At 31.6% G+C, this 17,307-nt stretch overlaps 1 protein-coding gene across 2 annotated transcripts in view; it reads left to right on the top strand.

Annotated features, from left to right (window-relative positions):
• Positions 1-17,307, top strand: part of LOC127724635 (E3 ubiquitin-protein ligase rnf213-alpha-like) — a 1,011,139-nt gene that overhangs the window by 158,988 nt on the left and 834,844 nt on the right. The window lies entirely within an intron of this gene.

Genomic DNA, 17,307 nt, shown 5'->3' on the forward strand with positions numbered 1-17,307 from the left:
TATTGAAAAATTATACTTTCAATGATATTTTATAGACCTAGTCTACTTTTTATGGAGTTTAAGACATAACAAACAGCTGGGTGTAACCGTTTCCCTACTTGTAATGCAAAATACTCGAGGAGTACATTTGTGCCTGCGAACGTACCGTTGACTGGTGTGAGTTGTGAATATTCACATTGGTACTGTCAGTGAACATATTATGTGGTGAAATACTTCCAACAGAACACGACCAAGTCTATACACGTAGTAACGTAGGAGTAAGTAAGTCAGTTTCATCAATGAGAGTTCGTTTCACGCAAAGTGCAGACAAGTTTATCACATCCCGTTAGTTATTCTGAAGTATATGCAAAAATTCGTAATACAATGTCCAAAGAAAGATTATGTTAAAGACTATTTACACATGAAGCACAATATTTCTCTTGATAGGAAATTATTTAATGTTATGAATAATTAAAGAAATTATTACTTTTTGTTCGGGGGCGGATAATGATTTTTTGGGGAAATATTGGAATAATCAAGAAGTTAGAATTCTGATTCAAAAAGCATAGATATTATGTGGTTACCGTTCACAGTATTAATTAATTTAGGAATTGGCTATGAATAAATCATGCTATTGCTTGATTTGCCTTTTTCGTTTGTGTAAATGAATAATAAAAAAGGTTGTATAGTCTATGCGTTAATGCTCTGGTATTGAGAACGAAGCCACGTAATAATCACTCTCTGAAAAAAAAAATCCTGAGAGCTATTAAACTATATAAGTAACAAAAGCATCAACAATAACAACAACAATAACAATAATGATAATACTAATGATAAGAATAGGAAAAGATAATAATAGATAAAATAATAATAATCTTGGACCAAATTGCTTTTGTGGCAGTTTATTTTTGCAGTATTTTTTTAATTGAAGCACCGAGGCCTTTACCCGATGAAAACAAACGTATTTGTAAAAAAACCGTCGTGATAAGATAAAATCACCAAATTTCTTCATTTAAATTTAAAGTCTAACAGAAGAATTGCATTTCTGCCTGAAAATTTGCTTAATATTCTATAAAAAAAAAAAATCCAATTTCTGTCATTTTACGATCCGCGATGGGGGCAGTTTAATGGATTTATAAAAATTAGATTTACGAATTTACTTGGCCAAAATGTGCCAGATAATTCCTAATCAGTCGCAAAATCTTAAATTTTCATAGACGAACAACTAACACATATGTCAATAAATAATCAAGGACAACATCATCGTCTAAGGTCTTTTATTGCAAACGAGTTGCAAAAAGAACAATGTAATATAAGCGACTTGGAACGGTCGCAATTGACCTTATGCAGAACGTTGAATGTCTATCCTAACATTACTTACCTGGAATTTCCTGTCTAAGGACAAGGGTTCTCTCCGGCTATTTTCACCAATAAAAATTAGCACCAGGGTATAGAAAGAACGCCGAAACTAGCATCAAACTCCAACCAACCGACATACGAACTAACATGGAAAATATATAAACAATGGGTTTTTGTATGCTCTAACGTCAGAAAATTAACATACAAACAATAACTATTCCGAAACATTGGACCCGAACTGTTATAACGGTCTTTTTGCATTAAAAAAATAGCCAATTGACCTAGTTACTTTTTCTAAACATTGCACACCATTATCGGTCTTTTTGTACAATCCAGGTTAGATCTACATGCAAGCAATAATAATTCCGAAATGTTGAGTCCAAGTCGTTTGCACCGGCATATTTACATAAAATATACCAAATAACATCTGCAAAGAAATTCTATAGTTATTCCAAAACCTTAAATAAAATAGAAAGCGATGGTACAATACAAGACCAAAACGCAATTGAATTTAAAAGCGTACGTAAAAAAAAACAGCAGACCTTAGCTTGGTGAAACACTAAAATCCACAAAAAAAACTGTAGGAGGAGGAAAGATAAGAGATATTAGTTTGGCCTCTGATCGAATCTAAAGTGGTAAAGAACTGAAATATCGTTCCATGTTTGTGCGTGAAACTGCTAAATCAGTTAGAGGTAATTAATTTGCAGTATTATTATTTATAGGTTTATGGATCAAAATCTTTCATTGTCGCCCGCTCTGGCGCCGTGGTGCCTATGGTCAATGTTTCCGTCCGTCCGTCCGTCGAAAACATATCAATACTAAGAGACTGTTTGACAGAAAACTTGCATACTCGGAAGGATTGTTTTTCGTCATAATCTCTTGACCGCACTTTACCGTCATTTTGATTGGGCCAGTTTTACATGAGTTATGGGGCTTTGACCATTTGCTTAGTACTTAAACAATACATCTTATGAACTCCTCTGAGACCGTTGACAGAAAGCTATCATACTTGGCAAATTGTTTGCCACTATAAGTTATAGACCCTATCATACCATTTTGATTTGACCATTTTAATATGAGTTTAGGGACTTTGACTTTTTTTGACTATCCTACCACAATGATATCATGCGAACGTAACTGCTCTGGGACCGTTTGAAAGGAAGTCACCATACTTGACAGGAAGGTTTGTCATTATGTGTAGTAGACAATATTACACTGTCATTTTGATTTGACCAATATACTGAAGTTATGGAACTTTGACAATTTTTGCACTATTTTACCACAATGACACTTTGTGAACGTTACTCCTTTGACACCGTTTGACTACTGAAGGTTCTCAAACTTGCTAGGATATTTTTGCCATTAGAAGTAGTTTACCATATTATGCTGTCATTTTGATTTGACCATTTTTATTGACGTTCAAAGATTTTGCGAACGTAACTCTCCGGAGACCCTTTTGCAGAAAACTCTCATATTTAGGGTATTGTTTGCGATCATGTGAAATTGGCCATACTGTACCGTCATCATGTTTCTTCTATTTCATGGGAGAAATAGGACTTCAGCTATTTCCTCCGACTGTTGTACTACAATGATACCATAATCTACCTATTTAATAACAGGAACAAATGCAAAAGATCGAAATACTCTTCATAATGTAACCCATGTTCTTGTTCTATAATTTCATACTTAAGACATAATTTTCTTCCTCCTTTATACAGCGCGGGGGACATTTTGCTATTTTGTTCCAATAAAAGTGTAAAAGTAACCATGAATTATGTCAAAGGCATTTTTGTGATGAAAACCTTACAAGTTTGAAAACAAGCAAGTGTGATTGTTGACACACTGTTTACCCTTCCGGAGCAACTGAGATCATCCCAGGTGTTTAGTGGGGTTTGTGTTACTCTGTCTTTGGTTTTTATGATTTGTTTTGTATACTGTTGGTTGTCTCTTGATCGTTTTCCGTTTTTTGCTATGACATTGTCAGTATTTTTTAATTCAGAGTTTGAATGTCCCTTTGTTTCGCCTCTCTTTTTCAGTAGATGTACACTAAGAGGTAAATACTTAATGTAGCCTTGGACTGAATTTGATATTTAGGATGAATAGAAAAAAAACCAAAATGACATATTTTTGTAAATGATCAATGAGTTTCATCAGTATTTAAAACGTTTCAAATTTTAAATGTGAGAAGAAATGACCAATTCGTTCTTGATCTTTATCAAAGATTAATTACATATTTTTTTTAAAAATAATTACCAAACAACTAGCCTAATAAAAAGCTTAAGTGGGAAAAATATTTTTGAGTGGAGAAGCAATAAGTTTTGAGTAATGAATAAAAAAATCTTTTTTCAAGTTTCAAATGGATGCTGTTTATTTTTGGATGGTATTTTATTACCCAATAATTATAGTATCTTAATTTGTGAACTTTCCATTTCTATAAAGCAACACCACAGCAGCGCCTGCATAAGGAATATATATCTCCAAGTTGATACAATATTTCAGAGTTGGCTTTTCTTATCATGGTTTCTTTGACATAAGATTGCAGCTTAGAAGAAAGCCAAGGGTTCAGTTCCAAGTGGTAAGTTGAAGTCAACTCTTCGAAAACTTTACGGACGCCATCACCAGTTGGTAGACCGTTATGGAGTATCTGTGTCACAGATGACCACGGAACTTCTAAAATGCCTTAACCACACTGCCTTTTCTCTTTTCCGCGATTAAGACATTACAGAATGAGACTTATCACCGGATGTGTACTTACCATCAGCAACATGGCGGGAGTCACTAGTGGAGCAGGATATGCTTACCGCCACCTTAGATCACTACCAGGTTTACATCATGATGCTCAGTCTCAAGTTTTTCGAGAATATTTTGTGGCATTGTTTTTCTTTTCGTCGTCTTTAATCTTTTGAAATAGCGTAGTCAGCTTCTCTTCGACTTTCAAGTTTTTAATATTCCCTTGGTATCTTCTACTTCTTTTTTAACTACTGGTGGGATTGTAGTTTCCCTCCCCTTTCTCTCTATTCTCACGCATATGATCAATGCTATTATATTGAAATCTCCGAACGACATATATATCTCTCTTGATAATATTGGGTTTTAAAGTTTCATTGCGATTTGCATACAAGTACGCTGTCAACTATGGATCCGATATAGATTACGTTACTCCACGTCACATCAAATATTTGAATGATGCAATTTTTAAATGATATCGTTTCAATTATAAGATAAGCAGACGACACCCCCGCACTATACGTTCAGTAAAGAAAATTAAACACTTTAAACCATGATATTTTTATTTTCATATAGATTAATTTATTTGATATATACAATTACTATCTTTAATCAGACATCTTTAGAGAAATATATATTTATATATAATTGATTAAAAAATTAAATTGATAAATCGCAATTACGTTTGCAAGCCAAAGTTTACTTTTGTCTGGAATAATAAGATTAAAAGAGGACAACATCGACAAATTTGAATAATTCCAATTATACAAAGAATTGTTAGCATTAAATTTAACTAGCCGCCTACAATAATTGTTTGAAATTAATTTAAAATGTAAATCTTCTAATGATAACATCTGTTATAGCGATTTTTGTTGAACATAGAACAATTTACTGTAAGATTTTATACTTTTTACTTTTGTTGAACCTAAAAACTTGTAACATATAAATTTGCCAATGATTTATGTAAAAAAAATGATCATGAGATTGTTTATTTTTTAATTAACAAAATACCAAAATAGAATCTCAATAGATATATTACATGTGCATGCGTCAATATCTTCCAGTTAGTCTCGATCGCAGGAAAATACTTTTGCTCTAGTTGAGTTTGAGAGAAAACAAATTATTTGGGAGCCCCAAAACTGCCAAAAGAACTATCAATTTTCAAAACAAAACTCCCATACATTAAATAGAAAAATATATTTATAGTAATACTCCTTTACCTAAATTTATAAAACATACAAAATTTTGAAAACTACCTAATAGACATAAAACTGACTTCTGACATATAATAAATCTATTACTACGAGAGATGATCAACTTTCGATAGACAGCGACAATCTTCGTTTGAAATATAATTTTTTGTATGATGTCATGAATGAATCGTAAACGAAATTTTTATGTGTTCTTCTCTGTGCATTCAACTGAAGAAGATCCCATAAAAGGGAAACCGGTTTAATACCGTCAAAATGTTAATCACGTGATGTTAATATGCTAAGTTAGGAACCTCGTCAAAGGGCGTCTTTGTTGATGCTTGTTTCTTAGATGTGTTTACTAAGAAATTTAAAGTCGATTGCAGATTTAAACATTACTTATCTCTTGATATACGGTATAGACAGCCCTTGTATATGTCATTGACAACATATTTTCATTATTATGTTGTATTGCTTTCTAAATTACGTAAACTGCACTTCCTGTTTTATTCGTCATAATTATGCACAGTTCTGTCCATATTGCTTGATGGGAAACTACTTGAAAACTGGAAAATGCATTTGTCTTGGTCGAACATTTTGGTTTTTATTGTTTCTTTTTCTCTCTCCAAATTTCCGGCGTAGACTGCAGATGAACTATTTAAGTATAGTTAGAAATAACTATCCAATAATAATGTATTTTGTCTAACTATTTTAAGTTTCTTAGAACCCGGACATTTGCAGTTTTATGACAATAATGTATATTTGTTACTGTCTGTTTAACTGCATCGATATGCACCATAGGACTAAAGAACATTAAATATCTAAGTCGCTGGACAAGAGAGAAACTTATATACATGTAGTACCGAAGATTGGCAAGTAGAAAATCGCACCAAATTCCTGTGTGTAACATCGTTCCCAGCTTTCACTATCGACCTTACTCTATATATGTCTCTGGGACAAGATAAACATTTCAAAGCGTGAAATTTAAAGTGCATGATATTGATACAATTATTTCCACGATTAATCGATTTTATGGAAACAAATTGGACGTGCTAGATGATCAACGTAAAAATAAATCCAATCAACTGTTTTAAGTTTCAAACCAGTCCAATTTGACAAGAATATGAATTTAGTTTTAGTAGGTGTACTGAAAAGGGTCGCTTCTTCTACTTCCGGTATATCATCGTCGCCATAGCTAATGATGTGGCAATTATCATTTCATGTTTCCATTGAGTTATTGTAGTTTTTGTTGGAACAAAGCAAGTTTGTAACATTGTGAAGAGACCATTATGAAGAAAAGGTCATTTAAAATACAATTATCTTTTCATGTGTGATATATGACTGAGAACACAATGACATTCCAGGAAGATATTGATGGCGCATTACTTTACCATTCCACACGGTTCACTGAACATTGGATTGATTGTATCAAAATGCAATATTAATAGGAATATATAGAATATGGTCATTTTATGTGATACTCGATTTTATGTCAGCAAAACAAAACAAACTAAGCCATAAAAGATCAGGTAGAAGACATTTAGTTATTTGGAAATATAAACGTCGGAATCGTTAAAAATTAAACTCCCTATCAGCTATACTATCATTTGGGTTTCAATTCTTTTTACTAGTATATGACACAAAGTGGAACCTTACAGAAAACACGCTGGTAAAGCGAAAACAAGCGCCACCCTTTCTGAAGGTCACGAATTATGCTAGAATGTGAAAAGAAAATGAATTATACAATAGTAAAAAAATAAAAACAAAACCAACGTATTCATACAATTTTTGTATTACAAATGTACATGCCTCTGATTAGACGTAGGAGTTTATTTTTAGACAGACGCGAGCTATACCGTTTATTCTGTATTATTTTCTCTCTCTAATGAATTAAATTGTTTCTGGTAAAAGTGACACTCTCGACTTCATCGTCAGGTAATGCTGCTTTAAATTAACTATGTGTCGAGGATTACACAAATCCATTGTTGATGTTATATACTTTTGTGTTGTTTTGTTGTTCTCACTTCTTAAGTGCACGTTCTAGACCCATTCTTTATATATTGTATACTATGATAGACAAGCACATTACTGATAACATATGCATACCTTACATTACAGATTAAGCTTAGGGAATGCGTAGGGAAAGTATAGATTTAGACTATCATCGCTCATCCAACAGGTTCGTACTGTTTTTTTTCAGTTAATTTTAATTTCCACCATTTTATTTCAGAATGTAACAAGTATGAAGGTTCGGAAGATTTAATTGCATGCCCAACACCAGATGCCTATCAAAAATTTTATTGCATAGAAGACCGCCATCTCTGTGATCAACAACTTAATTGCCCCAACGGGGAAGATGAAAATTTAATTGGATGTATGTTTTTTAAATGGGTATGTACATTTATACAAATAGTGACTTTCGCATCGTTTGATGTTGAAAGGAAAATGTTGAATTTCAACCTAAAAAAACTAACTTGTTTGACCCGGGAAGTTCATGAAGAGAACAAGAATTTCACTACAAATACTAATTTCGTAAATGGGTTTTCCTGCTATTTGTTTGCAAATGTCGTAGTTTATCGAGCTTTACGGTTCAAAATATCAAACTAACATAACAGCCGATTATCATTTTAAAGTACTGAATCAAAATAAATCAATCCAGTCTTGAAAAGAAGCAAACACCAATTCCGAATAAAGAATTTGTCCGAATTCCTACTGGTATGTAAGGAAGGATAACCGCAAAAAAAAACAAAAAAAAAAAAACGCATTACTACTAGAAAAATATTCAGCAAGAAAAAGTATAACTATACAAAAAAAAAAAAAAAAGAAAAAAAAAAAGAGAGAAATATCTGTGCAACTACATTTACAAAAATCAATTGTTAACTCTTTATAAAAGCATCTTGGATTATTTGTGAGGAGGAAGCATAATTATTTAGAAAAGGTATTTAGTACTTTCAGATGTATTTCTAACCTATCTAATGGTAATATCATTCAATCATCGAAGTACGAAGAGATTGTATAATGTTTGTTGGCTATGCATAAAGTTATCTCGTTTCACTTGATTGAACGGAATTTGGGCAGTAACTAGAAACTTGACTTATTTGTGTATTTATTCATCATTTGCTTTTATACAAATGTATATGCCGGCTCTTAGCTTTCCGAGTGAACCTATATCCAAAAATGCGCATGTAATCTGACAAACGAGAAATACCCTACAAGTTTCACTTTTATCTACAGTGCCCAGTGCAATGGCGATAGTAGACTAATGAAAAGGGACATAACTTTTGTTAAATCACTTGAACGTTTGTGTCAACATCTTTCATGAATATATTCTGAGCTTCTAAGTAACACAGATTATCTACATTCAATTTGTTAAAAATTGTTGAAACTGACTACTACAAAGTTTAACAAATTACAGACAAAAAGAGTAACCTCCCTTTACTTAGATCTACTCAACACATCACGTTGAAAAGAGTAACCTCCCTTTACTTAGGTCTACCCCCTTATTCATAAAAAAACATAACTACCATAACTGATTCATTGAATAGACAATATATTTGTTCCACTGTCGCTGAAATAAGAGTACAAGTTGTAAATAGGTTTACGTAGTTGTGCGTATCAGTTTATTTATTTATGTTTGTCCTTTTAGGAAATACATTGTATTTTTTTTATTTTGTAGGCAAACTCGTTCTTTAGGAAGATAGAAGAAGCTTTAATAAATAAAGATAGAAGATTATGACAGCGAAGTTTTGCTACAGACTTGAATAAACAATATGTATGAACACAATCTTATAGCATTCGAAAAATGTATGGCCTGCTTTCGGAAACATTTGGATGTTTACTCCGTATTATGAATTAGAATATGAGCAATCATACTGAAATTGGAACAATTATAACAAAATTAGTCGGTAGGTAAAACAAAATTATGCTTCTAAATAAACATGGAAAAATATAAGCATTGCCATATAAATAAATTATTTCGGACTCTTTTAAAACAATCCTGATGTTTCAAATATTGTTTTGCTTGTTTAGGTATTAAGAAATACATCTTAACTGAACATGTTGAAAAGGGTAAACAATGCTGGTATGAATGTAAAGACACAGTTGATCGGGCTCATTATTGAATTAACCGTACAGTTACTGTTGAAAAGAGATGTAGATGACGAGTACTTGTTTTCTGTTTTTTGTACTTTACCTATTAGAAAGTTTTGCCCAATTGTCTTTTTATTGTGATTTAAACGTAAGCCATTTGGTAGCTATAACACCAGGTTTAATCCACCATTTTCTACATAAGGAAATGCCTGTACCAAGTCAGGAATATGACAGTGGTTCTCCATTCGTTAGATGTGTTTGAGCTTTTCATTTTGCCATTTTATAAAGGACTTTCCGTTTTGAATTATTTCCCTTGGAGTTCGGTATTTTTGTTATTTACTTTTTTTTTGGGTAAGATTTTTGTTTTTTTAAATAAAACAACTCATCACAGATACTAGGCTTTAAATTTGGTACAGTAGTCCCATTTAATAAAATCAGAACACATAAAAATTTACGCCTTATGTAACTGTTTCGGAAAAACCTTTGATTCATTCAATCCGACAAAATCTCAAATTAAGTTATAAAACGTAATAAGAAAACAGTTTAAAAACCTGATGCACGTGGCCTTTAGTTTTAGTAAAAGACTCATGCTACCAGGAGCTGTAATTTTAACACACCCAATCATTCATTCAATACTGTAATAGTTAGCAATATCAAAACTATGGAGATTATAAATTTGTCTTTGTTGAAATGCGAAACAATAAGCTCTTACACCCTCTCAGCTATTTATCATTTAATTGCTTCTATTGTATTTTCGATTATAATTAATTGTCTTTTAAATTATTGATTTTGTTTTGCGATTTTTTTTTATTGAGTATTGATAAGACATAGTAACATTAAATAATTAGTGACCAACTGATACGTGTGTTAAAGAAAATTGTAACCCTCTTATTAACAAATAACAAACACGTTTTCACATGAAGTATGTTTAAATATCTTACAGTCAAGTGTATATACCATCTTCTAGGAACAATCACGATATCTGATTTTTAGAAGAAATTAAGATACACCATTGACCATTTAATTTTAGGACACAGGGAGACACCTTTTGGAACTCACATCTACGATTAGATATGTCCAAATTAATTGTCATATAAACATATAACTGCAAAACAAGGACGTGAATAAATTCCGGACACACAAACCATTGACAAAAAAATTGTTGTAGTGAAATTTGATACAGTTCGCACGTAAACCAGATTTTGAACTGTCAATAGTGTATGACATTGGATTGTAGGTATCAGCACTGCAGGTAACATTATAGCCCGTGCTTAAATCGCTTTCACATGTTTATTGATATATATTTTTGTGTGTTATTAAATTAATAATGGATTGGCTGTTATTGTATAGTTTACGATATATTGTTAAACCTATTACATCAATGAAAATCTTGCTTGTTTTGTTAATTCTTGCGTTTTTTCTTTCAAAGCATAATATCTTTTGTATATATGTTTCAGACCTAATAAGGAAACTTTGTATAAATCTATCAATTTTAAAACTGATTACAAGTTTTGAAACCATGATGTTAGTTGACATTATTTTTCAGCCTGTTATTGTCCGGTATTCTTTGTTATTTCAAAATTCTTGTATTTTGTAGAGAGCATTCTCTGTGTTTATTAGCAGAAATAATTAATCAAGAAAAGGCAAGACAAAAAAAAAAATTAAATAAAATAAGATGCAAAAAAAAAAAAAAAAAAAAAAAAAAGATGCAAAAGAAAATAAAACTGGTAGGCAGGGTTAAATATAAAAATATGAAGATGCGGTATGATTGCCAAACGACACCAAATGACGTGGAAGTTAGCAGCCATAAGTAATCATACAGCCTTCAACGCCGAGGAAAACCCATAAAATGCTTAGCAAGCTACAAAGGACCCGAAATGAGAAATGTAAAACAATTCAAACAAGAAAATATGACAAACAGCAACAAACGACAACCACTGAATTAGAGGCTCCTGACTTTAGACAGGCACATACTTAAAATTCCGCCTCGTTCTGGATGCAATGAACACATTTTTTAAATTGATTTGTAGCAATAAAACCAAGAATAACGCCGAATATGTTTCAGCTCAAGCGATTCTATCCTGTCCCTCACTATGCATGTTTGGTAGCAAATCACCTTGAACATTACAACACGTAATTAGATAACATCAACGTTATCACATACTTGATGCAATCAATCCCATTCTTATTCCGTCAAAACCGAACAATAATTTTGCAAATTTTACTGAAAATATCAGTGGCAAGTGCATTGACTAAAAGATCGTCCGTCATACATAAGCATTTCAAACTTATGTTTTTAATATGACCAGTAAACCATTAAAGCTGTATATTCTTGTTTATTTAAACATCAGAAGTCTAGGAAGAAATAGATAACGCTAGAGACATATCTGTTGTCTGAATCATCGCAGGGATATAAATTAGATTGAAACCAAAAGTGCAGATGGGATAAATATCTTTTGGTATGAGTGTTTTACCCCACTAAAGTAATATCTGTGGTCTCGTATCATAATCGGTAATGTCCGACTTTCAATAGTGAACAGTGAGTATGTGGGATCATCGATTGAAGAATTGAAGAATTTTTATTGCCAACAGATTTGTTACGTTCGGAGGAATTCCTTTTCAACATACAATGGACACTCGATGGAAACCAACTATGCTCTTTTTTGTGGAATGGTTCCTCTATTCATGTGAGGCAGACTATATAAATGAGCTACTCGGAGAAAAATGAAAATAAGATAGCATTATCCTTTAACTTCACGATCATCTATATAGAAGATGTCCTCTCACTCAATAATAAAAAATGTGATAACAAATTTAATCCATGTTCACGATTCTGAGTCAACTTCATAGATTCGTTACCACGAAATAAATCAGTGAGAACGAATTATAATTTGGTGTGACGACTTGCTTATAATTCGTGATAATTTATGTAATTTTTTTAACTGAGCGTTAATATCAATCATTCCAACTTGTTTCCAATATTGAAAGTTTTTTTTTAAACGTAACTGTGGTTGATAATGGACGAACGTATGATGACCTTAAGAAAGTTTTTTTTTTAAAATTTCGTGGCGGTATCATTGAACTGAACCAAAACCTCCTCCCATGATTATTGCAACTAGTTCAGATAGATCTGGTTACCCTTCCGGAGCAACTGAACAGCTGAGATCACACCCAGTTTTTGGTGGGTTTCGTGTTTCTTGTTGTCTGGTTTAATATGTAGTTCCTTTTTAAATTGGTTGTCTTTTCATCGTCTATCGTTGTCGTAATGGTGTAGTGAGTATCTCTTTGACTTGTTAGTTTTGAAAGCTTTCTTGGTTTCTTCCACCTCTGTTTACTTAGAATGTATTTGAGATACAAGTTTTTCAAAAATAAGTGTAAAGCTCAGGAAAAAGCCAAAGAAAATGTTGGAAACATGAGAAGCGAACCTTACTCAAGGATAAGTTGTTATAACAATGAACCAATAAACCTGGTTCATCATACTACAACATTTTACAAGTAACTGAATATTTTGCTCCTTCTATGTATAAAAACTGCATATAATATTGCTTACCTCTGGTACATTTGATCAGTCAAATAAAGTTTAAATGTTTCATATATTGGAATTGTGATTTGGATTCGAAATTAGGACAATAAATGCGCATGCGATTTTTTAATGTTCATGTACATAATAAACCGTTTAACCTTGTATTTCAAGGAAGCAATCTTAATTTACTTATAGTTCATAAAGCGTTCTATGTTTAATATTACGGAAAGTCATCAAATTTTATATTATCAAAAGTTTCATTATTGCAATCTATTGCAATTTGCATTATGGTAATATTCTTTTCAATCATGTTATGAGATTTTCCATCATTCTCAATTCTGTAAAAATTTAAAAATCATTCAGTAGGATTTAATTTTTTTATTTCTTAAATATTGAAATGAAGTAAGAATGAACGACAAATCGGTTTATTTTCAGTTTCTTTTAAAATATAGGAATTTATTTTTACAAACTTAATTTCAAGTGTTTTATTAAGTTCTTTTCATTGACGAAATGAAAAATGTGCAGCATGAATAATATTTTGAAAAAACGGAGTAAAAAAAGGAAGAAATTAGCATGCAATATTCTTGTCATAGCATGTTTTAGTATGAAATAACATTGTGAAAAACGGAGGAAAAACACGAAAGAAATCAGCATGCAATATGTTTATGTCATGTTAACTATATTTTAATGAACTTTCATCAGTCGTCAAACATTTGTAGTTTAGAAATCCGGATTGTTGTCAGGCCTAGCAGTACAAAATGGTAGTTGGCTGGGGAAAAAAAAGATAACAAAAATACCAAACTCCAAGGAAAATTCAAAACAGAAAATCCCTTAACAAATGGCAAAATCAAAAGCGCAAACAGATCAAACGAATAAAAATTAATTGTCATATACCTGACTTGGTATAGGGAAGAAACACACGAATCAATTAATGTCAATGAACAAAAAATATGCAGGGAATTAACCCACAAGACAACTCAACAATAAGATATTAATGCTCTGAAAAGTATAAAAATATATAAAACACTAACGAAACAACACTAGTTATCTATAGATTACATAGTAATGTAGATAACTTCACTCCTAAGGGAACATTTGATTTTTCGTATGTTTTTTTTTGTATTTATTAATAATAATAATGTTTAAACAGTCTTAGATCTTTGGCTTTCAGACAAGTCGTCTGATCTGTCCATATACAGAGTGTGTCTTGTGACATTTTGACCGAGTGTAAATACGTATTGCGGATGGTGCTGGTAAAATCACTTGCTCTTATAGACGAATCTTTTGGAGAAATACCCCATTGATTTCCCCCTATTAGTCCTTGTTAAATTGGCATTTTTCCGAAGATTGTGCAGAATTTATCTTTGTTTCAAATAAAGAAAAACTTGGCATAAGTAAAGATTTATCATGTCCAGTACTACATTGAAAATTTAACATAATAAGATTGCATATAAGATAATAACCATCACCGAAAGTAAACCAATCCAATTTTCTCCCCTTTCTTTCTTGTTAACAATTGCAAGCTTTAGCAACCATGTCACTTGAAGTTTCCAAAATATATGATAGGAATAGCAAATAAAAAAAGAATGGTGCTTTGAAACACCGAATATATATATTTGTGACTTAGAATTTTTTTGCTGCAATGAAATAGTGGATTAATTTCCTACAACTGTCAAATTCAAGGGAATATTTTTTTCAACCCTTTTTCGTATGAAATCGAATGTTATGTAGTGATTTGGTGGTATTTGCCAAAGCATTGTCATTTTTGTTTTACTTATGAGTTTTGATTGACCCTTTCTTTTTTTAAAATATCTCCAAAATCTTCCGAAAAAAATTAACGAAGTTCCAATATATAAAACTTTGAAGTGGTAGGCTACATACGAGAGGAGCTTTCCTATGTCTGTCTAATAGTTCAACGTGCATAAGCCATTGCCGCCACATCGGTACATTACAACATAAAAAGACACGCAATCAAATATCAATTGAAATGGCTTAACTCGATCAAAAAGACATGTATACAAAAACAAGTAAATATACACTGAACGAATAAGTTTGATCTATGACACAATATAAATACAATATAAATAAAAAAGATATATCAATGTCAAAAAGAAAACTTTAACCTAGGAAAAAAATGGGGTTAAATAAAGTAACGTACACAGGTAAATTTAAATACAATAATTTTCTTGTAAGGAGTACAGAAACATTTTTTACAAAATAAATTGGTTGTTCACAGTACGAGTACAGAAGTGAACATTTAGTGTCATACTAAATACTTATCAATGGTGGTTCATATTAAGACGAAATATATAACACTAAGACGAGATATAACACAAAATAAGTAAACATTGAATACGATTTTGAGTGAGTAATAAACATGTTTTTAGCACTTTTGAAAGGAGATACAACATGATTGTTCATAGAACCATTCAGGGTTTTAACTACTAGTTTTGAAGTATGAACGACCTAATAAGCCAATCCCTAATTCAGTTCGAGTATCTACGATTTCGCTTTCATTTTACACTTCCACTTCTGTCTTCCACTATCATCAATGGAATCCATTGATTGTTTGAATTATTGTTTTTTTTTTTTTGGGGGGGGGGGGGGGGGGTAACACATTTTGTAAATATCGATCGTTGTAACGGGAGTAGCTTTTGGCAATTAATGTCTATTCAGTAATGCTCGAGACCAAAAATATTTGAAAAACAATTAAATAAAAGACATCATACATACTTTGAAGCTCTGATAAAACTTAAAAAGACCCAAAGTAAAGCCAAGCCTTGCCAAGAAATCAGAGCTATGTATGAGGGAGATACATTCTTTAACAACAAATTTCAATGAACAATATCCGTATTTCCATGCACGTATCGAAGTAGGGCTACAGGGCAAGTAATATCCTCGGGGACTAACAGTCCACAAGCAGTTGTATCGACCCAGTAATAATAAGATGTACGGTGTTATCGAAATTGTCAATAATGAGTACACGTGTTTGTAGTTATTGAAAATGAATATGGTACAGGTAGGTATGATAACTATAAAAGAGACTGAAGCTTTTACCAAAGATTTATTAACACATTTCGTAAAAGTCGATTTAGGTGAAAGATTTGATTGGGTCGGATAATTCTCTTTGGCCTTTTTCTGTTATAGTTTGAAATCCATTTTTCCTGTTTTGGACGTTTAAATATTTTGACCTCGGTTATCACATCGATACATTATTCGAAATGCTCACCTGATGAAGTAAACTGTTACCATTAATATTATTTAGATAAAGAGAATGCATGCAATAAAAGGACCTATGTAAGCATAACATTGTTTATAATGACTAGAATGAGAATTTGTTACACGGATTTCAACATTTTTTGGCCTTTTTCTGTTATAGTTTGAAATACATTTTTCCTGTTTTGGACGTTTAAATATTTTGATCTCACATCGATACATTATTCGAAATGCTCACCTGATGAAGTAAACTGTTACCGTTAATATTATTTAAATATTGCAATGAAAGGACCTATGTCAGCATAAAATTGTTTATAATGACTAGAATGGGAATTTAATTTGTTACACGGATTTCAACATTTGTTTTTGTACTTTGACGCTTGACTTCTTGTTCTTGTGTACAATTGTTTACTGTTAATTTCTATTAAGCAACAGTCCACCGTCATGCATATGGAGTATTTTTGTTTATAGTTGATACTATATTCAAGGGGTTTCCTATCATGTAATATTTATGTGATAGAGGGTCGCTTACAAGAAAGAAATTATACAAAAGATTCTTAATAGGAAAATTAATTCAATCCTTCGAAAACTGTACAGGCGCTATCACATTTTTGTTGACTATTATTGAAAATCTTTTTCACGACAATGTTTCTACGTACCTAACGGGAACGGTTATTGCCAACCTACGTATTTTGTTTAATTCGTCGCTCAAGTTTAAACAAAACATATTAAGAATTCTAAATTCATTCACTGGATTTTTTTTCTATATCAAATAATTTTAAAATGATGAAAAATGATAGAATTCTTGCATTTTTATTTATCACGAGGTTATCCAGATTCTTTATTTTCACTGATATAAGATCACGTATGAACACATATTCCTTACCTATCATAAGATCGACTTAATTTATCTTTCATGGTTAAGATTATGACAATTATTTTTCAATATACTTTGCAGATGAACGTTCTATAATTTTATTTCTTTTTTCGATGTTTTTTCTTTTATTATCTATCTTTCTATTTATTTATATTTTTTGTGGGAAAATATATTTTAGAAAGTTATTTGTCTGGCAATCTCAGAAATGTCGAAATAAGTGTTTTCAGAATTCGTCTCTTGATAAAAGTTGAAAATGGAGATAAAACTATCGCTTGCAATTCATTTCTAAATAAAAGTATTTTCCATTCATTAAACATTGATAGATACACAAAATTCCCTATATAGGT

This window comes from Mytilus californianus, unplaced genomic scaffold (assembly GCF_021869535.1).
Source record: "Mytilus californianus isolate M0D057914Y unplaced genomic scaffold, xbMytCali1.0.p SCAF_14, whole genome shotgun sequence".
Lineage (NCBI taxonomy): Eukaryota > Metazoa > Mollusca > Bivalvia > Mytilida > Mytilidae > Mytilus > Mytilus californianus.